The 22,155-nt window shown below is 44.8% G+C and overlaps 1 protein-coding gene and 1 long non-coding RNA gene across 11 annotated transcripts in view; one reads left to right on the top strand and one right to left on the bottom strand.

Annotated features, from left to right (window-relative positions):
- Window positions 1-22,155, top strand: part of AUTS2 (activator of transcription and developmental regulator AUTS2) — a 1,221,294-nt gene that overhangs the window by 974,161 nt on the left and 224,978 nt on the right. The window lies entirely within an intron of this gene.
- Window positions 14,989-22,155, bottom strand: part of LOC133238918 (uncharacterized) — a 10,715-nt gene continuing 3,548 nt past the window's right edge. Inside the window, exon 2 of the long non-coding RNA XR_009733676.1 lies at window positions 14,989-22,155. This exon is cut by the window's right edge and continues 557 nt beyond it. This is a non-coding gene — a long non-coding RNA (uncharacterized LOC133238918).

Here is a 22,155-nt window from a genome sequence, read left to right as displayed (position 1 = left end):
GCTTATTAGTTCTAATAACAGTAAACTGGTAGTTGTTTTGTGGGTTCCCCTGGATTTTCTATATATGGGATCAGGCCATCTGTGAATAACCACATTTTGGCATCCTCCTTTCCCATATGGATGCCTTTTATTTCCTTTCCTTGCATGACGCAGAATTTTAGGGGCTAAACTCACCTAATGTCCTGGCAAATTTCTATGGTTATGCTCATAGTACGGATGAGGGGACAAGTTGCCAACTCTCACAATTTCACATGAGCCTCGTGGAGGCGGAGAGAAGAATTGGTGACTGCTATAGCAGAGGAGTAGAAATGCCACTTGGCACAGACGTGTGGTTTCTTGATTTTCCTCTTAGTGGGTGGTTCTTTCAGCAACCTGACCAGAGAAGATGTGAAAACCCCTGAAACGAGCTTGAAAGGGCCCTGAGCAGGCAAAGATAGATGCCACACATCCTCCAAGCTCATTTATGTAACCCACTGGAAAAATCCCTGATCTGTGCAGAACCTCATCCCCAAGCCTACATGTTGTTTTAACAAGCATGGCTATTTGGCTTTCTAGGCTTTTTTTGTTTTGATTTTTGGTTTGGCATGGGTTTTTTTTTTTTTTCTTTGTAACTGTGCTTTAGGAAGAGTGTTGGAGAAGAGACAAACCAAGAGCTGAACTCAAAGGACACCAGAAAATGAAAGGAGGATAGCTAACAGTGAGGGAAGAAATTGAGAAACCATCAAACACTCCACATACATTTCCTGGACTCCCGCTGGTGCAAGCCTTGTGCTCACAAAGTTAAAATCACCACTAGCAAGTCAACTGAAAGCAACTCTTCAGTCTTCATGGGCTGCGAGGGCATCAGCCAAGCAAGCCAAAATTCCAGTTGGCCCATCCATTTCTTCTGTGGCTGACAAATCAGACTCCAGTGCAATACTTGTAACTTTCACTGTGTTTGTTAGCGTGAACCCATTGTTCTGGTTTTTCAGGATCTCTTTGGATTCCCTTTCTGGGGTTTGTGCCAAAGATTAATAACTAGGTCAAACAGTTATTTCTCACAGAGAATATAACCGCCTGTCCTCACAAAAGTTAAACCCCATTCACTGTAGAATGAACACATTAGCTCCCATAGTTTTGTTTTGTTTTCTCCCATAGCCTTTTTAAAAGATCCTTATCAAGGAATATTAGGAAAAGGTACAGAGCAACAAAATAAAAAACCTGCCATCTAGCCAGGCTTCTCGTTGTTGGAGTGGGAATTTACAGGTAAACAAGGGAAGAGGTTAGACTGATTCACGTGGAAATGGATCCATCAGGGACATCAGAATGAGCTCATGTGTAGGTACAGATGGTTGCGTATAGAACTATTTATAGATCTGTGAATACGCAGACATATGTTTCTGTACATTGTCAGCTGAGAGGGCCTAAAAGAAATACACCCCAGTAGCAATAAGCACACCTTCATCTGGATCTTGGTTTCTAATACCATTCTCCAATTAAAAGAAGAATAGATGATAAGGAAAATGGCCAGCTGTAGGATTAGGGCAGGAGATATACAAGATGAGCCCAGAGAAATGTAGAATGCCAGAAGGTAAGAAAGTGCTACAAAAGAAAAAAAATGAATGGAGATATGTCACAGACTTCCTAGGAGTCAACTGAAAGAGTCCCTAGTGGCTAAACCTGGAGCAATTTGAGTAAAACAACAAATTAAGTAACATGGCATTTTGACCCACAGTATAACTACCCATAATGCCATACTGATTATAAATAAATTAATAAATGTAGGAGAAGAGGTAAACCTTTCATGCAGAAGAATTCCAAATAATGCTTGTAAAAACTCTACTCTTAAGAAAGGGAAGCCTAACTCCCCTCTCCTTAAATCCGGTTTGTGCATGTTGACTTCTGAAGAATGTAGTATGGAATTTCCCTGGTTGTCCAGTAGTTCAGAATCCGCCTGCCAGTGCAGGGAACATGGGTTCAATCCCTGCTCCAGGAACGTTCCACATACTGCAGGGCAACTAAGCCCACAGCTTAACCACTGAGCCCACGAGCCACAACTAGTGAGGTCCTGCATAGAGCCCGGGCTCCACGAGAGAAGCCAGCACTGTGAGAAGCCCACGCACAGCAACAAAGACCCAGAATAGCCAAAACAATCAATAAATTAAACAACAACAACAAAGAATACAATATGAAGGGAGCAGGGGCTTGCTATACAGGGAGACAGCTGACAAACACGACTTCATACTGGTGATCAAGGTCAATGTCAGTAGTCATAAACCCTGTTGATAGTATATACTCGATATTATTAACAACGTTTTTATCTCTGTGATCTTCCTCGCCAAAACCTTTACATTCAGTCTTATTATAAGAAAAAAAATCAAACGCATTCCAATAGTGGAATAGCCAATAAAATCCAAAACACTGTTAATGTCATCATAATCGAGGAAATTCAGACAAACTGCCCCAGCTCAGAGGAGCCCAAGGAGACGTGATGCCTAACTGTAATGTGGTATCGTGAATAGGATCCTGGAACAGAAAAAGGATACTAAGTAAACACTAAGGAAATTGAAATAATGTACGGGCTTAGGACTTGCCTGGTGTTCCAGTGCTTAAGACTTTGTCTTGCGATACAGGGTTGTTGAGTTTGATCCCTGGTCCAGGAACTAAGGTCCCATATGCCTCCTGGGCAAAAGATCAAAACATAAAACAGAAGCAATGTTATAACAAATGCAATAAAGCCTTTAAAAATGGCCCACATCAAAAGAAAAAGAACTTTAAAAAATAAATAAAAATAAAGCATGGACTTTTAGTTGGTAATAATATATCAATACTGGTTCATTACATGTAACAAATATTCCATGCATTAGTAAGATGTTAATAGGGGGAACTGGGTGTGGGGGTGTATGGAGATACTTTGTACTATCTTCTCAGTTTCTATTTCAATCTAAAATTTTTCTGAAAAAATGAAGTCTACTTCCAAGAAAGAGCCACCATCACCACCAAATTTGAAAAACTTTAAAGGGTTACCATCAATTATCTGGAAATTATGTTTGTGAGAAAACCTTATTCCTTTATGACGATGGATAAGTGAAGCATTGCTGAATTATCTCTGCCTCTCTGAACAAGTTAATGTTTCTAAGAAAAAGAAGGAAGGGAGAGAGGGGAGAAGGAAGAAAATACAAGTGTCTGTGTGTGTGTGTGTGTTTAAACAAGAGGAAAAAGTGAATTCTAAATTGTTAAAACCTTGGAGTGGAACTTAATCTAATTTATAAGCAGTTCCACTAGAGATGTGTGAGGATTTTTTGTTGTTGTTGTTAAAGAGAAAAACTAGTTTCAAGCATTATTAAGCTTTTTTTTCCCCTCCCAGAAGCTAAGAAAACCATCTGTGAGAACCTGTTTGCATGTTTGTTTTCTACAATAAAATGCAAAATACTTCTTCCTGTTAGCGGATTATACCATATGTCTCTCCCTGTAACAAAATCAGCATGTTTATTAATGAACCCAATCAGAGGCAAAGATTTAGAAAGATTTAAGGAACCGAATTTTCCATTCAATATTTCAGCAAAAGAAACTTCTGGTTAGACATCATTGTTGTGCTTGGAAAATAGAAGCTTTGTTTTTGCTTTGAAATCAACTGACTTGGCAAGGGACAGAGAGCAGGAGGAGAGCCCCTTTGAAAAAAAAATTTTTTTTTTAATTCTGCATTTAAGAAGGGCCCTTTCTGCCTGATGATTCCCCTGCTGATTTATCCACAGTTTATATGTGATTAATATTTAATTTGATCAGTTTCATTTTTCCAGACAGACTAATTAAAGTGCCTGATGGCCCAAATCCTCCATATCTGAACGTAGTGGCAGGCCTGTGGGCTTCCGAGAGTGACAGGAAGCAAATGGGTTAGTTTCAACCATGTTGGAGAGAGCAGCCCACGGTACCCATCGTGGAGATATCTTGATAGTTCCAGCACACCACCCTCCCTGGCAGCCCTGTTGACCATCTGGGTAACCAGGATGGCTGGTGGCATTGGGTGTGGCACAGCCCATTGGAAAAAAAGAAGTCAGACCCAGCACCCACATGACTAGTTCAGGTTCAAGACTAGTTCAAGTTCAGGGTGCTGTCGTGAGCCAAGAGGCTTGCTCTCGCTAGGCTCCAGTTTGCTCATCTGATACAGAAGTATTTCGGCTTTGCTGTCCTTTTATTTCTGAACTTGTGTAACAGTGAACTTGGCAGGAGACCATAAGTAGTGAAAGTCTTGAAAGCCACACTCTGGGCAGATGTTAGGGTAGATGCTCTGTCCGATCCCTGGGTCTGGAAGATCCGCTGGAGGAAAAAATGGCTCCCCACTGCAGTGTTCTTGCCTGGAGAATTCCATGAACAGAGGAGCCTGCCAGGCTACAGTCCGTGGGGTGTCAGAGTCAGACACAACTGAGCGATCAACCCTTTCACTTTCTGTTCTAGTCATTCATCCTCCATCCAGGTCTTCTTTCTAGGTGGTGTGGACAGAACCCTGGAAACTTAGTTCTCGTGTCATTGTTTATCACATGCTATGGCTTCTTAAAAGTCTTACAAGAAAATAAAACACTACCAGGGCACAACTGCAAGGGGGGAAAAAGAAAAAAAAGGGTCGATGCTCCTTGGAAGGGCAAGGGGAGCCAGTGTGAGGCTGGGCCCAAATGACCCCTTTACCTTCTTCACAGGGTCTGTCGGGTAGCATTCTTGTGCTGTGGTCGTGATACACATGGATCTCAACAATTACCAAAAGTTACCAAAAGTCAACTCTATCCTTGTAGGCATTAGGAAAAAAAAAAAATCTCCACGTTCTAAATGAGCAAGTGAGAGCAGCAGGGAGGTCTGGGTGACTTTGGTAACTACAGAAAGAACTACTGTAAAATTTGGGGACTTGGGCAGGTAGAGGTAAATATTTGCAAGTGGATGGTAGTAAAGGTTATTCCTTTTTAAATGTTTCTTCATTTATTCATGATGGTGCTGGCTCTTCACTGCTGTGTGCAGGCTTTCTCTAGCTGTGGCGAGCGGGAGCTGCTCTAGTTACAGTGCACAGGCTTCTCATCACGGTGGCTTCTCTTGTTTTGGAGCACGGGCCCTAGAGCAGATGGGCTCAGTAGTTGTGGAACATGGGCTTAGTTGCCCCACAGCGTGTGGAACCTTCCCAGACCGGGGACTGAACCCATGTCCCCTGCATTAGCAGGCAGATTCCCAACCACCGGACCACCAGGGATGTCCCCTAAGCTGATGACTTTCTTTAATGTATTTTATTTTATTTTTGGCTGTGCTGGGTCTTCATTGCTGTGGAGGGGCTTTCTCAAGTGGCAGAGGGCTGGGGCTGCTCTCTAGGTGCAGCCTGTGGGCTCCTCATTGCAGCAGCTCCTCTTTGTTTCGAGGCACACCTCTAGAGTGTGGGCTCATAGTCGTGGCTCAGGGCTTAGTTGCTCTGCAGCATGTGGAATCTCTCCAGACAAGGGATCGAACCCGTGTCCCCTGTTTTGGCAGGCAGATTCTTAACCACTGGACCAGCAGGGAAGTTCAAGCTGGATGGTTTTTGAAAAGGATTTGTAAGGTTGCATTGGGAATCCTAGTTGGAAAGCCTTTCAATTCTTCAACTACCCCATCTCTGGGATGGACACTTAGTAGTAGCCCCGAAGCTGACTAAGTCCTCAGACACCCTGCCGTCTAGAGAAAAACACTACACACCAACGAACCGCATGTTCTCCAAGAGTGCTCTTTAGCCCTTGGATGCTCTGGCTTCCCTTCAGATGTCTCTTAACTCTGTGGCTTTCTCTCCTCAAAGGAGCTAGCCCGGAGGCAGAATGTCAGATGCTTAGCAACAAAGTCCACTACATCGTGTGGCCAGGCAAGAGGGAAGCCAGGGGCTGCAGAGGCTGAGAAGCTAGCTGCCCAGGGGCCAAGATAAGGCTGTGCGACTGATGAGGGAGGGCACCCGGGGAAGATCCAGAAGCCGAGTTCCCAAGTACTGCCCAGAGGATAGGGATCAGCTGTCTTGTTGAACAGTGGCCTTGGATGATGAGTGTGCTGAGGAGCCATGGGTTGAAGCTTTAAGCCTGTGTTGATTGGATTCGCTGTAATAGTTGGCTTTGCTCTCGTCTAACACCATTACAGAATGTTCATTCAGTTCAATCCAACAGACATTCGCTGGCTTCCTGTTCTTGCCAGGTAACAGAGCTGTACTCCGTGGATGCAGAGGTGGATAAAATAAGTCCCTTCCCTGATGAAACAATAAACACCATCCATCATGATAGATATTAGATTATCTGGAGAGAACAGTGGAGACAGACCCCTCTGGACAGTTGAAAGTGTGCGGTTAGATGACCACAGATCCATTGACCCTAGTCAGGCACTGTTGAAAACCTAGACCCTGCTGCTGGAAGCAATCCTTTGAGTTCATTAGAGGAGCATTTCATTAATTCTGTTAAGGAATGTTAAGAGGAAAGGTGTAACCTGAAAAATGATCCCATGAACAAACAAGTGGGTTAAATGAAGCTAGACACATTGCTTTCCTGGGCAGGTGGTTTTCACCTGCAGGACTTCGCAGGGACATGAGTATACCAGGTATACTGGGTGCATATCCCAGAGGAGGGCTGTCACTGAGGGAGTTGACTTGGGAATCTCCTTAGAGCTGGGGCCTTCATTCCTTGGCCCCTGGCACTGTGTCCCTTCTGGAGCTGAGACTTCATAGAGTTGGCTTCCAGCCCCGGCTCTCTCACTCTGGCTGTGGTTGCTTGGCCTTGGGAAATCTTCTCCCCCTTCTGACCCCATTTCCTCATCTAGAAAATGTGGTAGTGACACCGGCCTGTCTTACAGGGTCGTTATGAAATGCTGTATGGAAAAGCGGTTTGTACCGCTAAGGACCAGGATTGTGATTACAGCAAAGTGACGATCCTGGTTGTGACAAAGCCCTCCAGGCTTCATTCCTTGACGGCTCTGAGGCTCGAGACCTGTCTCCCTTTCCTGAGATTTCCCTTTCCTCATGATCTTTACGCGCCTCTCTGGGCTACTTCTCGTAACCTTCCCTTACATTAAACCCCAGAGGCTTCCAGTTTTGAATCTTTCTTTCCACCCTGGACTGTTTTCTCTCGGGTTTTCCTTGTGTCAGCATTCCCTGTATACCCACGTTTCTGTCTCTAGTGTTAAGTTCTCTGGTGAGCTCTGGATCCAGACCTCCAGCTTCTCACCAGGCATCTCTGTGTGATCGCCTCCAACTCAACCCCACACGTGTGCTTCTTTGTCTCTGAGGGTCGTCTTAAGTGCTGCTGGGAAATTCCTGCCCGTCTTTCGAAACCCAACTCAACTGCCTCCTCTGTGTGTGTCCTCCTCTCTGCTCCCAGAGAACTCTGTCCCGACATCTGACACCCCACTGCTCACACTGGCGCAGTGGTTATCGGCGGGGGTTTTGTGGAGTCAAGGACTGTTGGTTACTTGTGTTTAAATCCTCATCACTAAGCAGAGCGCAGGCCACGTGGCCTCCAGTCTGTTAAGCTGGATGCATATGTCTCATTCTAGTCATGCCTCTGCAACAGAGGGGAGTTTCATCTTTAATGCCACATCTGGCTTTACACCAGAGGCCTGAACCTGCCGGGTGACAGTTTTGTTCTTTTCCCCGCCAGCTAGGGCTTGTGGGTACCCAGAAGCAGAACCCCCCCCCCCACAGAGGGGCCAGAGGAGGCCACAGGTGCCGCTGGCTGCAGCCACCCCTCGGCTCTGAGCCAGCCAGCCCCCGGCCATTGACCGCGGTGACGAACAGGAGGCCCACCCCCTCTCCCCCAGCTCTGGCCGAGCCGTGTTGATATTCTGGCGGCATAGCCGAGCTTGTTATTGAGCACATGCTTTGCAGATTAGCCTGTTTGTATAGCCAATCGAACATGTGCTCCATTAAAAATTAAAGCATCCTGTTTTAAGGATGGAGCAGGAGACATCAGCTGTGCCACTGTGTAGCAGACATGCAAAGCCCCAGAGCCCATTACCATAGGTTACAGCAAATGTTAATCAGTGCCAGCGCAGTTAAATAATGCAGTTTGTGCAGATGGCAGCTACTACATCTCCTCGCAGATGTGTCCTCCGGTCCCGGAGGTTGCTGTATCACAGGAGTTGTCAGGAGCAGTCAGATCTGATGCTGACTGTCAGCGTCACCTTTTGTGTCTGCGCGCATCCACCAGTCAGCCAAGAGGCGATGCAGGCCCTCCTTGCAGAAGCCGGAGCAGAGAGTGTTTGCCTGTGGCTCCGAGTAAGGCAGGAATATTTTGCCAGGTAGCCAAGAGGACCCACAGCACACGGCCTCAGTCTGTTCCATGAAGGAACCCAGCTGCACCCCGCACGCGCGGCGTCCAAGCCAGGTGGAGTCAGGAGGCTCCCACCTTCGCTCTTGCCAGCTCTCCTGTTGCGGGTGGGGAGCATTGATGAGTTGTTCCCTGGCTGGCACAAATGTTGAGACACGTCGCTGTCTCCGAAGTTGGAGTTCCTATGGCTCCCACTGTGCAAACGGGGCCTGATTCGGAGCAGCGATGTGTTGTTCCAGAAGCCCAGGCACTTGGTTCCCTGGTCCAGGTGTCCCTACCCTTGGGTCCCCAAATAGACGCTCAATGCAAAATTAAGGAGCAAATCACTGTTTGCATTGCCGGAAGTTAAGAAGCAACTCATGGTAGAAGGAAAAGATCAAACTCAGCACTGGGCTAGTTCTTAGTGAAGAACTAGTAGTTCTTTCCTAGCAACGAAGCAGGAGGAGGGGATCTTTCAGTGAAGGGACTGATACCCGCTGGCATTCACCCATCAACCCCTGGGAGCATCCCTTCAGTCGGTCAGTGACAGTAGCAGGTAAAACTGTTGTTTAGTCGCTCATTTGTGTCAGACTCTTGTGTGAACCCATGGACTGTAGCCTGCCAGGCTCCTCTGTCCATGGAATCCTCCAGGCAAGAATACAGGAGTGAGTTGCCATTTCCTCCTCCAGGGGATCTTCTCACCCCAGGGAATAAACCCACATCTTCTGCATTGGCAGGTGGGTTCTTTACCACTGAGCCACCAGGGAAGCCCAGCAGGTACAATTACTGAGCCCCATAAATGGAAACCTCTGTCATCAAGAGAAGATGAGACTAAACTCAAGTAATCAAGTATAGGGCATTTTTAAATAGAGAAGCAGAGACGATGTCTCTGGTATAGTTGAATGATTTACTTAAAGGTGTAACTTCAGCTTTGTGAAAAATGCACTACTATAGGACAGCCCCTTCCTGAGTATTATCAAACATGTGAGTGATGATCTAGCCATGAGAAAAATAGTAACAAAGTTTATTCACCCTGCTGTCTTTCTGGACTGTCCAGCTGTGTTCCCAGGCGGAGCGCGTTGCTTGCTGTGACGTAGTGTGTTGCTGTACATAAGTGCACTTGTAGAAACGAGGCTCGGGAGCAAAGCCTTCTAGCTGTCCTTCTCCTCCCCTTCTTCTATGAAAACAGATAAGTTGTTCCTCCTTCATCTTAAGAAAATGCTACTTTGAAAGCCATGCAGCAGGTTATATCACGTCTGCCCTTTCTTAACCACTACCACCCCCTGCCCGAGTTTGTTGAACTTTTTAGTGTTGTAGTTGAACAGTCTTTACACTACGACTCAGCGTTCACGAGGGCAGTCCGCCTGAGCCTCCTGACCTCCTTGCCTCCGGTGGTCTTCCTTCCATCCACCTCAGCCCTCCAACCCCACTGCCATGCCCTCCATCCTGTCACCACTGATAACAATACCAAGTGTAGGGTTGTGATTTCCCAGTCTTTGGAGACAAGGAGGTCAAGGAAATGGGGAGTCCAGGAGGCTTGCCGGAGGACCCTGACCATCCTGGACTCCTCATTCCTTGACCTCCCTGTCTCCAATGATTGGGAAATCACAACTCCAAAGACTTTAAGACTCCCAGTGCTGGCCTCAAAAGTTCTTCCCATCTGTAGCATACAGTAAGTCCCCTCCATACAAACAGATTCCATTCTGCGAACACATTTGTAAGTCCAATTTGTTTTTAATTCCAACAGAGTTAGCCTAGGTACCCACTAACACAATCAGCTATACAGTGCTGTACTGTGACTGGTTTATAATGCTATTCATACCAAATGATACATAAGAGACAAACACACAAAAAATAAAACGTTTTTAATCTCACAGTACAATACCTTTAAAAGTACAGTAGTATAATACGGCCACTGGCATACAGGGCCTCATTCACGTCTTTGAAAGTTCATAACTTAAAGACTCCTATGTAGGGGACCTACTGTGCTTCACTGATAGGTTCCTTTCCTCTTGTTTTTCCTAAAACCTTTTTCTTAAAGCATCTAATGTCCTGTTACTGAGGACTAAAACAAAAAGTCCATCTAGTCAAATCTATGGTTTTTCCAGTGGTCATGAATGGATGTGAAAGTTGGATTTTAAGGAAAGCTGAGCGCCAAAGAATTGATGCTTTTGAACTGTGTTGTTGGAGAAGACTCTTGAGAGTCCCTTGGACCGCAAGGAGATCCAACTAGTCCATCCTAAAGGAAATGAATCCTGAATGTTCATTGGAAGGACTGATGCTGGGGCTGAAACTCCAATACTTTGGCCTCCTGATGTGAAGAACTCAGTCATTGGAAAAGACCCTGATGCTGGGAAAGATTGAAGGCAGGAGGAGAAGGGGATGACAGAGGACGACATGGTTGGATGGCATCACCGACTCAATGGAATTGAGTTTAAGTAAGTTCCAGGAGTTGGTGATGGACAGAGAAGCCTGGTGTGCTACAGTCCATGGGGTTGCAAAGAGTTGGACACGACTGAGCGACTGAACTGAACTGGAAACAAAGTTGTATAATACAGTTGATGTTTTTAGTGTATTGGGTTATGTCATTGAAAGCAGAATTAAGTAAAAGCAGAATGGGACAAAGGATTGAAAGTGTGACTTAAAGTTGCAACTCTCTGAAGTGCTTTGGGTATTTCAGTCTCTTGTTAATATATATATCGTAGCATCTGTCCTTTTCCTTTACACAAGTCAGACTCTAGAAAGTTTTAAAAGTTTGTGTCTGTGATCAAAAGTGAGATAAAATGGTCCTTTTTCCCTGCCCTGGCTTGGAAGGAAAGTTTCCAAGCCAGGGGGAGACTGTCACTGCCATGTGGTAATTTAATTCCTCTAGTCTTTACTCTCCCTTTCTAAATCTTGGCATATGAGATCATAGGTTCCCTCTCCATTTTCAAATTGGTGTCTTTCTTGTTTTACATAAGAGTCTGATGCCTCATTTGAACCAGTATACCACCAAGACCCTTGCTCTGAAGACTGCATATTAGAATGCTTTGGGCTGCAAGTAACAGAAGGCCTAGCCAAAAATGGCCATAAAAGAGGGATGTTCAGTTAGTTATCTCACAAAATAAATGTCCAGAGTTAGCCATATGAGTGTGTAGGACCAGCTTCTCTGAGGATCTCCTAGCTTCTCCTTAAGTAGACAAGCTAGCTACTCCAGCTGTAAGCTTTGGGTCCCCACTTTATACTCCAGGAAAAGGAAGAGGACAGACCTCCTCCTTCATGTATGTTTCTTTGTATTTGGAGGGAAAATCCTTTTCAGAGGTTCTGCAGCATTTTCTCATTCATCTCATGAATGACAGGCTTGAACTTGGTCACCCATCTACCCAAACCAGTCACTAGCCAATACACGTTAACTTAGACCCTAGATCATCTCCTGGGCTGGGCCCATGGCTGTCCAATACCTGAACAGAGCTGGTTTTTCTGATAGCAGAGACCAGGGTGCAGTCTGCTGAGCAGACAACCAACTCTGCCATAGGCTGTCTTCTACAGCAGCACAACCTGTGGCTTCTGCTAGAAAAAAAACTCACTCCAGGTGGAGTAGAAGGTTAGCTTGGCATCTGTATTGATAGGCTAGGATACTATAAAGCCTTTAGAAGTGATCTTGGAATACTTGCTTATTTATGTCACCACTGGTGGCACAAGTGGTAAAGAACCCGCCTTGCCAATGCAGAAGACGTGAGACATGAGTTTGATCCTGGGCCAGGAAGATCCCCTGGAGGAGGGCAGGGCAGCCCACTCTAGTATCCTTCCCTGGAGAATCCCGTGGACAGAGGAGCCTGGCGGGCTACAGTCCACGGGATCACAAAGAGTCAGACACGCCTGAAGCAATTTAGCACGTGTGCATGCCCTATTCATTTACATACCTTGAGGACGGCGCTTACCACACAGCACTGTGATTCTGTATCTGCGTGTCACAAGGGGCCCCTCATTTCTTGTGTCCAGAGCATCCAGGAACTTAATACAGATAGGGGCTCTCTCAGTGTTTGCTGAGTGAATGAATAAATGAATGAAATAAGCAAATAGTAAGATATTCTTTTAAGAAAACGTTTATCGATGTATAGTTGATTTACAATTTTGTGTTAGTTTCAGATGCACCACAAACTAATTCAGTTTTGTGTGTGTGTGTATATATATATATGTACATTCTTTTTCAAATTATATTATAGGTTATTATATTGAGTGTAGTCCCCTGTGCTATACAGTAGATCCTTGTTGTTTGTTTTATATATGGTAGTATGTGTCTGTTAATCCCAAATTCCTAATTCATCCCCCACTTTACCCTTTGGTAACCATAAGATTATTTTCTGTATCTGTGAGTCTGTTTTTGCTTTGTAAATAAGTTCATTTTTATCATTTTTTATTCCATAAATAGGTGGGGATGTGATATTTGTCATTCTCAGACTCACTTCATTTTAGTATAATAATCTCTAGGTCCATGAGCAAGATATTGTTGAAGCATGTCTTATGAAGAATACTTGAAATAATTACAAATGTTTACCTGAATAATTGAATGAATGAACACACAAATGAACAAGCAAATGATGGCTGAAGTGTTCTTGAAGCTCAGTTCTGTGAACTGTTAAAATGACTATAAATGTTTGCCCAGAGAAGACAAGTTCTGAGGAATATAGAGAAAGTTCTGAGGAATATAGAGACTTTCTGCACTGCTGTACCTAAAATCCTTTCAAGTGAAAAAGAGATTAGAATCACCTTGTGGGATGTCTAAGGATAGAGCTAGGAAGAATGTATGGAAACTACAGGAAGACAGAGAGCTCTTTCTTGCTCTGAGCTAAAATCTCACAGTGGAGCTTTGTAAACATGGAACTACCTACCTCAGGAATGAGTGCCCTTGCCATCACCAAGCACTCGCCACTTGGCAGGATATTGTAAAGGAGAGGAAAGTTCCATTTATCACTGGAGATCGGACCAAAGGATGTTTATTCTCTGATGTAACCCAGTAGTCATACGGCTTTCTGAAATTTTAAGAAAATTTAAGGAACTAAACTCTTACCTCTAAAGACTGAAATGAAGGAAGCACTGCAGTTATTTCTAAAGTCACAAGAGATTTTATGCTGCTCTGAAACACATGTGCGTAATCCCACCTGTGTTTATTATTCCCAATTATATGTGCTGTCCTCTGGAGCTCGATTTTGTGATGGAAGGATTTTTTGAAAATAAAAAGTTGTTGAGGACTTCCTCTGTGGTCCAGTGGTTAAGACTCAGCACTTCCAGTGCCTCCATTGCAGGGGCGCAGGTTCTATCCCCAGTCAGGGAACTAGGATCCCGCATGCCTCATGTGGTGCAGCCAGACTTGGGTTCATCTGTCTTAATGGGATCTGCATGGATCATGAAAGTTCACCTTTGTACTCCTGTTGTCTTCGCAGAGAGAATGAAGAGAAGTGCTCAGCTTCTGAGGGGAGGGGAAGTGAGGCTGCATCCCCATGTCTCTCTCACATGGGCTGTCTCACCGCCTAACCACAGAAGTGAAAGTCAGAGAAAAGAGATGGAGATTGAGAAACTCTGGGCCATCATTCACTCTTCTTGTCGTTATAGTGAGGAAGTGCACTGCATATGTATGTTCCCTCAGTAAAACAGGTGTTCTACCCTTAAAATGGTAATTATAGGCTATTTCAGATCAATGATCTTCACTTATGTCATATCACTGTGGTATTTTCTTCCACGGTTAACCACCCTGTGATATAGAAAGCTTGCTCACGCTTGAAAAAATCAAAATGCATATAGATTTTCTGAAATAAGCCTCCTTTCTGGAGGTATTTTGTGGTTAGTTTCAATATGTAATATCCTGAGGAAGGTTTAGGTTGACTTTTTTTACTTGAGTATAAAATTTGAAAAGTAAAATCACTGTGCAATGAGCGATTTTACTTCCATTAGCCTAATGTCTTTGTGGTTTCATTTGAGGTCACCTAGTAGATTATTTTTCTTGCATTATTTCATCAGCTGTCAGTTTTATTAATATAATGTAATTCATTCAGTGCTGTGATTTTTAAGACATGACTGTAAGCACAGAAGGCAATGTGTTTTTGAAGTGTATTTGGATGATTGTAGGGTATCAGACTGCCTCAGTCTTCTTCATGCTCAGCGTCTGGAGGGTCACTTAAGGATTGTATATGATCTGGGATTGTCAAGTGGTGATTCATGCCTGTGTTTTTATACCCAGCACATAAAAATATATCTGCAGCTTCTTTATTATCATCTTTTGAAAGACAATGGCTTGCTTGTGGGATATGCAACTGTGTTACTACTTAGGTTACAAGATATGTGGTATATCTCTTATTTAACACTAACAGTAACCCTTTCCAGGAGGTTCATTTCAAGCTCATTCTATTAACATATTCACTCTTTGGGCTTTGATTACAATGCCGTGAATTTATGTTTGCGTAGTTGGTGGGTATCATGCAGGAAATCATTTGAAGATTATTCCTTAAACAATAGATAAACACATCTTTCCCTAGTAGTTATGGAGAAATTACATATTGTCCTCTCTTGAACTTGAACATATGATGGAGGTCCTTGGAATCACCTGAAAAATTGGTTCTTTAGTTTGTATTTTGAATATGAGGATAATCTTTAAATGTTATAAATAAGAAAGCCCTACAGAGTAATAGTTGTAGCTTTTGCCATCTCGAAATTTGAAACATATAAAATGCATTTACTGAAAAACATGTGGATGAAATGATATAATATCTGGGTTTGGTTTTTTTTTTTTTGAATTGATAGATAATTGACATGATATCGCATTAGCTACAGGTGTACAACATAATGTTTTGATTTTTTATATATTACAAAATGATCACCATGATAGGTCTAGTTATCACCTGTCAGCATGCAAAGTTATTACACTATTATTTACTATATTCCCTATACTGTACATTATATCCCCATGACATTTATTTTATTTTTTTTAATTTTATTTTATTTTTAAACTTTACAATATTGTATTAGTTTTGCCAAATATCGAAATGAATCCGCCACAGGTATACCTCTGTTCCCCATCCTGAACCCTCCTCCCTCCTCCCTCCCCATACCCTCTCTCTGGGTCGTCCCAGTGCACCAGCCCCAAGCATCCAGTATCGTGCATCAAACCTGGACTGGCGACTCGTTTCATACATGATGGGGTTTGTTTTAAAATTATCTGAAAAGATGGAAGCAGCTGGAATGGGTAGGGTGAAGATGAAACAAGGTTGACTGTGAGTTGATTATTGTTGAAACTGGGTGATGGTAGATGGGCATTTATTGTATAAACACTTTCATATGTGTTTGAAAAACACATCCATTTCAAAAAAAAAAAAAATACGCCAGGACTATAGAGTGACTGTGAATTTACTTGTGCTTATAAAAGGAAAATGTATTTTTATAATCACCAAAGCATCTATATGTTTGAAAAATACCAATCATTACGTCAAAGTGGCATGTGATTTATGGAGCCTAGAGACAGAGCTTGGTGTTCCTGGCTTCCGTAACCCCTTTGCTATAACCACTAGAGCAGAATAGAGAAGGAAGTTCAAGGCAGCTCGATACACATACTGTGTACACAACCACAGAGGACATTCCAAGCAACGCGCACCTTGAGAGCTGAAGCACGCGTGTTACTTCACGAACACACTGGTTGTTATGCTGCTTAGCAAAGGCAGTGCCCTGTGGAGGAGGCCGTGCTCGAGCAGTGAGAACATGGAACAGAGCGTGTAGGGCTGAGGCAGGCTGCAAAGTCTAGCACAGGAAGCAAAGAACCTGATCCTTTCAGAGCGTCAGGGGCCTCCAAGTAATAGCAGCCGTATCCTAATTCAGGCCCCGTCAAGCTTGCCCTTGGCCAACTGTCACCAAGGCCAAAAATACCCATGATTTCCTTTTCTGACCTCAGTCATATTGACCTACGCCTTCTGTCTCCTCCTCACGCAGAATTTAAAACATCTACATTGTATTTCGATTTCTGTAAAGATTAGAGAGTAGTCTCACTGTCTTTTGTTCCTGGCCAGTTTTCAGTGGGACCTTATTTCCTCGAAATTCTTGGCCTATAAAAGCATGCAGGCGAAATTACCCTTAATTTATAATTATATAGATTTTAAATCTCAGATTACATAGAATCAAATATCTAGAATGAATCAGCCCGAGGAAGGTGTTTCTTTTTTCAAAATTATTAATTATTGGAACATTATATAAAAAAATAACATTGAAACACTTAATTCATGGTTCAGTTCTGTTGTTCATTTAAAGGTTTAACTGTTTCCCACTGTTTAAATATCTCTATCTGATCTTTCATGCTAACCTAGCATGTCCAAAATATTGAAAACCAGATGAATGAGCAAGGAATTTAAGCAGTACTCCCCCAGTGAAGCCAGAAGGATTTTCTTGAGGAGGAAAAAAAAAAAAAGAGTGCATGAAACTTATTTAACAAGAAAGATTTGAGTCAGGTAATCTACATAATATATCCACTGGCATTAAAGCTGTCATCTTGGTATAGCATTTCTGGTACGAATTTCGCAATAGCTGTCTTTCACTGTCGGTTCTAATAAAGAGTGTTGGTCAGCTTAAATTCCCTGGGAGCTCAGAGTTATGTTTTGTGAACTGCGTGTGCCTGAGGCCTCTCATGCATGATTTAAACTGCTTTGTAAATGTCAATAGGTGGAAAAGCATCGGATCCCTCGTAGATTTCTCCAAACCCTCAAAGATGAGTACGCCATGTATAAACCATGCTGCGCTCTCAAGGCCATTGCCGTTTTTTACTCTCGCCTAACTGGGGGTTTTAAGGTATTGCCAGGAGCAAAATATCAGTGTGTGCATGTCTCGATCCAACTAGCCAATGAAACCCTTTATTAAGAAAACCTTTGCACCAGAGAAAGGTCTCCAGTGACCTGAGATGGGCCCACCTCATGAATGTTGAATGTTCTTCAAACTCTATTTCTTCATTCTTGATTTTTTATTTTTTTCAAAACACACATTTGACTCGATTGAATTTGCTGATCCCATAGCACTGCGTTCATTTCATGGACCCTGCTATGGAATGGTAGAAAACTATTTCCGTCGGGAGCTCCCAGACATGGGTCCCCTCCTGGTTCTGTCTGTCTCTGGCTTTTTGTCGTTGGGCAAGCCACTTAGCCTTTGAGGGGGGCCCCACTTTTTCATTCATTGAAGTTGAATCCAGGAGGTTGCATTAAATGATCTCCAGTTATTCCTCTCAGCTCTTGCATCATGATTCCAAGAGATAGTGACAGACAGCCAGTGTGACACTTTTAAAGCCATGGGAGCACATGGGACTTTTTAATTAGGCTTATTCTCCTGTCTTCCGGGCAGCACAGAGTGCCAGCAGGAGCCCCCAAACGGCCAGCAGCGATCGGGGCAAAGTGACCTCAATGTCAGCCCAAAGGCTCATCAGCTCATTTGCGTTCACAGCACTTCCTTGTGCTGTTTTCCCGTCAGCCTGTGCCCCCTTCACCGCCACCGCCCCGCAATATGTGCCCCCTCCACTCCTCGGATTCCTTAGCTGAAAGGTGTCTTCTAATGTCCGAAGAGGCTGAAGCGGCATGGCATTCCAGGGTAGAGGCCCGCAAATGAGCAAAAACACTAGCCTGGCTTTCTCATGGTGGTTTCTGCTCCACTCTTGTACTGCCTTGCCCAGAGCCTAGGGACAGACGTGCTTGGAAAACGCTTGTCACATAATCATTGCAGAGCAAATTCGTTCAGAGTCAGCCAGGAAGACAGAGATGGCCTTTTGTTCACCTTCTTTTATTTTTTCATTCCCACCCAGTTGCAAATGAGCAACTTTGGTCTTCTCTTTCCACATGCTCACTTTGTCACAGTGTCCTTCTGGGGCGACCATTTCCGGGGTAGCCCTGAAGCTGGCCTGCCACGTCTAATCCTGGCCCTCCTCTGACTGTGTGACCTTGAGCACTTCATGTAACCTCTCCGTGTCTGTTTTTCATCTGTGAAATGGACATCATATAAGTACCTGCTTCAGCAGGTTGTGAGATTTAAATTCAGCTCTAACATAAAGCTCTAGAGTTGTGCCTGTCAATGTTATTAACATTGGTTTTTTTAAAAAAATTATTATTTAATTTGAACTTAAAAAAAGAAAAAGAGCCAAGGACAAACCAACTGTCCTTTTTTTCTCTTGGGGTGGGGGTTTGGTGGGGAAACACTTGCTTAATGCCCACCATCTCCACCCCAGTGAGGAGTGGTCTGAAGAGGGCAGAACCAGCGGTCCAGGGCCTTGCTCACTGAGGCCAGGCCCATGTTTGCCTGGTTAGGAGCACACCACGGCCATGTCCACACCACAGCTGGCTGGGAACTCCACAGCCTGGAGAGGCCTTTGGAACCCTGTCACCACCAGCGTTCCATCTGTGCGTTTGGAGAATTTCAAGTAAGCACATTCTTCATCACCCCCTGCCATGACCTCAGGGTTACTTTCTGCGGTTGTTGACAAATTTTTAGACATCCCAGGTTTTATCAGCGGAAACCTTGAAGAGTGACAAATGGTTCTTGGAAGAGTTGGTACACACTCTAAAATGTCAGCTGGCTCGTTTATAACCGGCGATGTCCAGTGTCTAGGCCGTGCTATCAGCATGGTCTACAGATAACTCACCCTCACGATGCTCCGGGCTCCCCAAGCACTTTGTGCAGCTGTTGTGGTTGCAGACCCAGTTGACATCTATAATAGATATCAAATGGAGAGCCTCTTATTTTATCACTCTCTCTGTTTCAACACTGGCGGTCCCCGTGGACTGTCGGAAGCAGGCAGCCGGCACGTTATGGGAAAGGTGACTTGCTGAGTCCGGGTGCCCCGAGGACATTATTAAGTGCTGGGGAACCTTGTTAGCTCATAAAGTTGGTTCAAACCAATTATTGCTGTGCGACCATTCCCGTTGCCAAGAATGTAACTCTTTTAAATTCTTGCCCATAAAGCCGGTCTTTCCATGACATGATATCATAGAGCAGGGCTTCTGATCTGGCTGCGGTTGTGTCCCACTGGCTGCAAAGACTAAACATTGCATTTGCTGCTCAATACTGGTTACCCTTCAGTGCTTCATGGAGGCAGCAGGACTACTATTTATAGATTTACTCTGTCTCCCTAGTTCAGCGCAGTCAGTTTTGACACACTGTCCCAGTAATCTGATCAGCCATGCTGCTTTTAAATGAAGGTCTAGGCCTTGGCCTCTGCAGAGAGGGTGACAGCTGTCAGATACAGATAGTAGGCTACAGATCCTGGCTGCTAAAACCCTCTCATTCATTCCCGTTACAGATCATTGACCACAGCTTGAAGCCGTGCTTTACAGTCGGCCGATTAGTTGGCAAGAGATCTACATACTGTATTAGCAAGGTCAACCACTGAGATAAAGGCAAAAACTCAAACCCTGCACTATTTTTAAACCAGTAGCCATTTGTTAAAGCTGGTTATTTTGGTACATGTCTTTCTTCCTTGCTTTTTTTTTTTTTTCTCTCTCTCAAAACAAAACTAAAGAAACTTGCTAAAACTCTCTGTCAGAGTTAATGAAGACGGTGAGATGATTCAGATCTGAGAAGGGTGTGGTCTTTCTCAGAAACTCTTTCAGGCCCTGCAGTGTAGACAGCTGTGTGAGCCATGCCCACTCCTTGTTTTAACCAGAGCATATTTGGAGAGCTCAGCCCAGGGATCCTAGAAAAGGTTTGACCCGTCCACGAGAGTGGGTTAGGCGGATCTGGCCTGCAGAGAGCTGAGTCACGGCTCACACAGGGTTTATTGAAATCCCCGCCCAGTCCTACCTGCAACAGCCGGTCTTCACTGTTGGCTCAAGTGAAGAGGCCTCATCTACAGGGACTCCATTCTCCGGGGTCGTCCTTCACCCAGCACCTTGCTTGAAGCCTGACTTTGTTCCACGTGCTTCACATCAGACTTGCTGGAGGAGAACTTGGACCCTGAGAAGCCTCTCATCACAAGGTGATCCGCTGACTTCATATCCAGTGAACCTTGAATCTTATCTTTACCCAGAATCTTATCTTTATCCGACTACCAAATCTGCTCCGCCCCAACCCCCTCCTGTCTGCTGTCTTCCCTCCGGCTCCTCCATCTCCACCGAGCATCCAGTTCCCTTCACGACCTCCACCTGCCACCTCACCTGCCTCTCTTTCCCCGACGACCTCTCTATTCTCCTGCAGGGACACAGCCCTTTCTTTTCCAAGGTTTTGCTCTCTTCTGCCTTCCTCCACATTGCCTTCCATCTCTGCTGTGAACTTGTCATGTTCCCATCTCCCCTCTGATCTCCTCTTTCGCTCTCTACACTTTATTGACTTAACGACCAAGTTTGGTTTCCTGAGGGCTGAAGGGCTCGCTGGGCCCTTGACAGTAAATCTCAGTCTGCCAGCTCCCTCCGTCTGCCCTTCCCTAAGGCCATGCACCCCTGTCCCGAGCGAACCCAGCACAGTCAAGCTATTTTCGCTGTTTTTGCTATTTTTTTAATTTTGCTATTTTTGTCTCCTCTCCTCTTCCCCTGAAGAACCTTTCAAATGACAAGTCTTAGGACAGCGAGTAAACTCAGTGTACATCCTCAATAAATGTTTGTAGAATGAGAGCATAAATACAAGTCAAATGTTTGACATTGTTATCAGCATGTTCAAATCCTCTGAACTACAGAATTCAGGGAAGGAGATTAGGTTTGACCACAAACAACCTTGAGCGTGAAGACCCCCTAGAACTATGGAGGGGGGCAGATAACTCTCTGAGAGCAACCGAATGTCTCATCTATAAAATGAGCTGAATGATAGCAGCTTCAAAGGTTGTTTTATTTTTAAATGTTTATTTTTGTCTGCACTGGATCTTCACTGGTGCCCTCAGACTTTCTCTAGTTGCGGCGAGCGAGGGCTGCTCTCTAGTTGGGGTTCACGGGCTTCTCACTGTGCTGGCTTCTCTCATTGCGGGGCATGGGCTGTTGTGCGCATGGCCTTCAGTAGTTGTAGCGAACAGACTCCAGAGCTTGGGCACATTAGTTGTGGTGCCTGGGCTTAGTTGCCCTGCAGCACGTGGGATCTTCCCAGACTGGGGATTGAACCGGTGTCTTTTGCATTGCAAGGCGGATTCTTAACCACCGGACCACCAGGGAAGCCCTCAAAGATTCTTCAGAAGATAAAAGGAGGAAAATGCCTAGGCAGGACCTGGCCAGTGGAAGGAACCTCATCGGTGTTAACTACCCTGCTGGGCCGTGCAGCTCCTTCACCTGTCAGTGTTCTGTGGAATTCATTCCCATTTACCCTCAGAAAGCTGCAGGCAGGACTCTTCGGTGACAGAGAGAAGGCTGGGAGTTAGGTAAACCCCCATGGTTTCCTGGCTTTTTACTGTAATAAACAAGGGGATATTTAACCAGACTTTGGCCCCACAAAAGGTGACTCACTCTCACATTCTCAGCTTCCTGCTCAGGGAATCGATGTGGAAACCAGGCTTCCACTTCTCTGCTTCACGCTGGAGCTGGGTAACTTGAGCCTGAAGAGAGGAGCCTTGGGGAAATCTCAGCCTGGCTCCGGTGGGGGTGTGTGCAAGGGAGGGCATGCCAGCCCTGGAAACTCCACGGGCCTCTGCTGCAGTCAACAGCGTGGTCACGCCTGCTCCGGGGCGAAGCAGCCATCTTGAGGTGGGATTTGGAAGGAATCTGACCCTGTCGGGACTGAGGGAGAGGACCTGGGTCCCGTGCAGAGCAGCTTTGGAATATTAATGATGCCGGGCTGTTCCACAGGGGAGGCGTGTCCATTTCATTTATTTGCAGTAAAACATGAGATGAGGGAGCTTCCCAGGCGGTGCAGCAGTAAAGAATCTGCCTGCCAGTGCAGGAGACGAAAAAGACAAAGGTTCAATTCCTGGGTCGAGAAGATC

The sequence above is a fragment of the Bos javanicus genome, chromosome 25, assembly GCF_032452875.1.
Source record: "Bos javanicus breed banteng chromosome 25, ARS-OSU_banteng_1.0, whole genome shotgun sequence".
NCBI lineage: Eukaryota > Metazoa > Chordata > Mammalia > Artiodactyla > Bovidae > Bos > Bos javanicus.
Note: the sequence above shows the minus strand (reverse complement) of the source record. Positions and strands in the feature narration are given on the sequence as shown.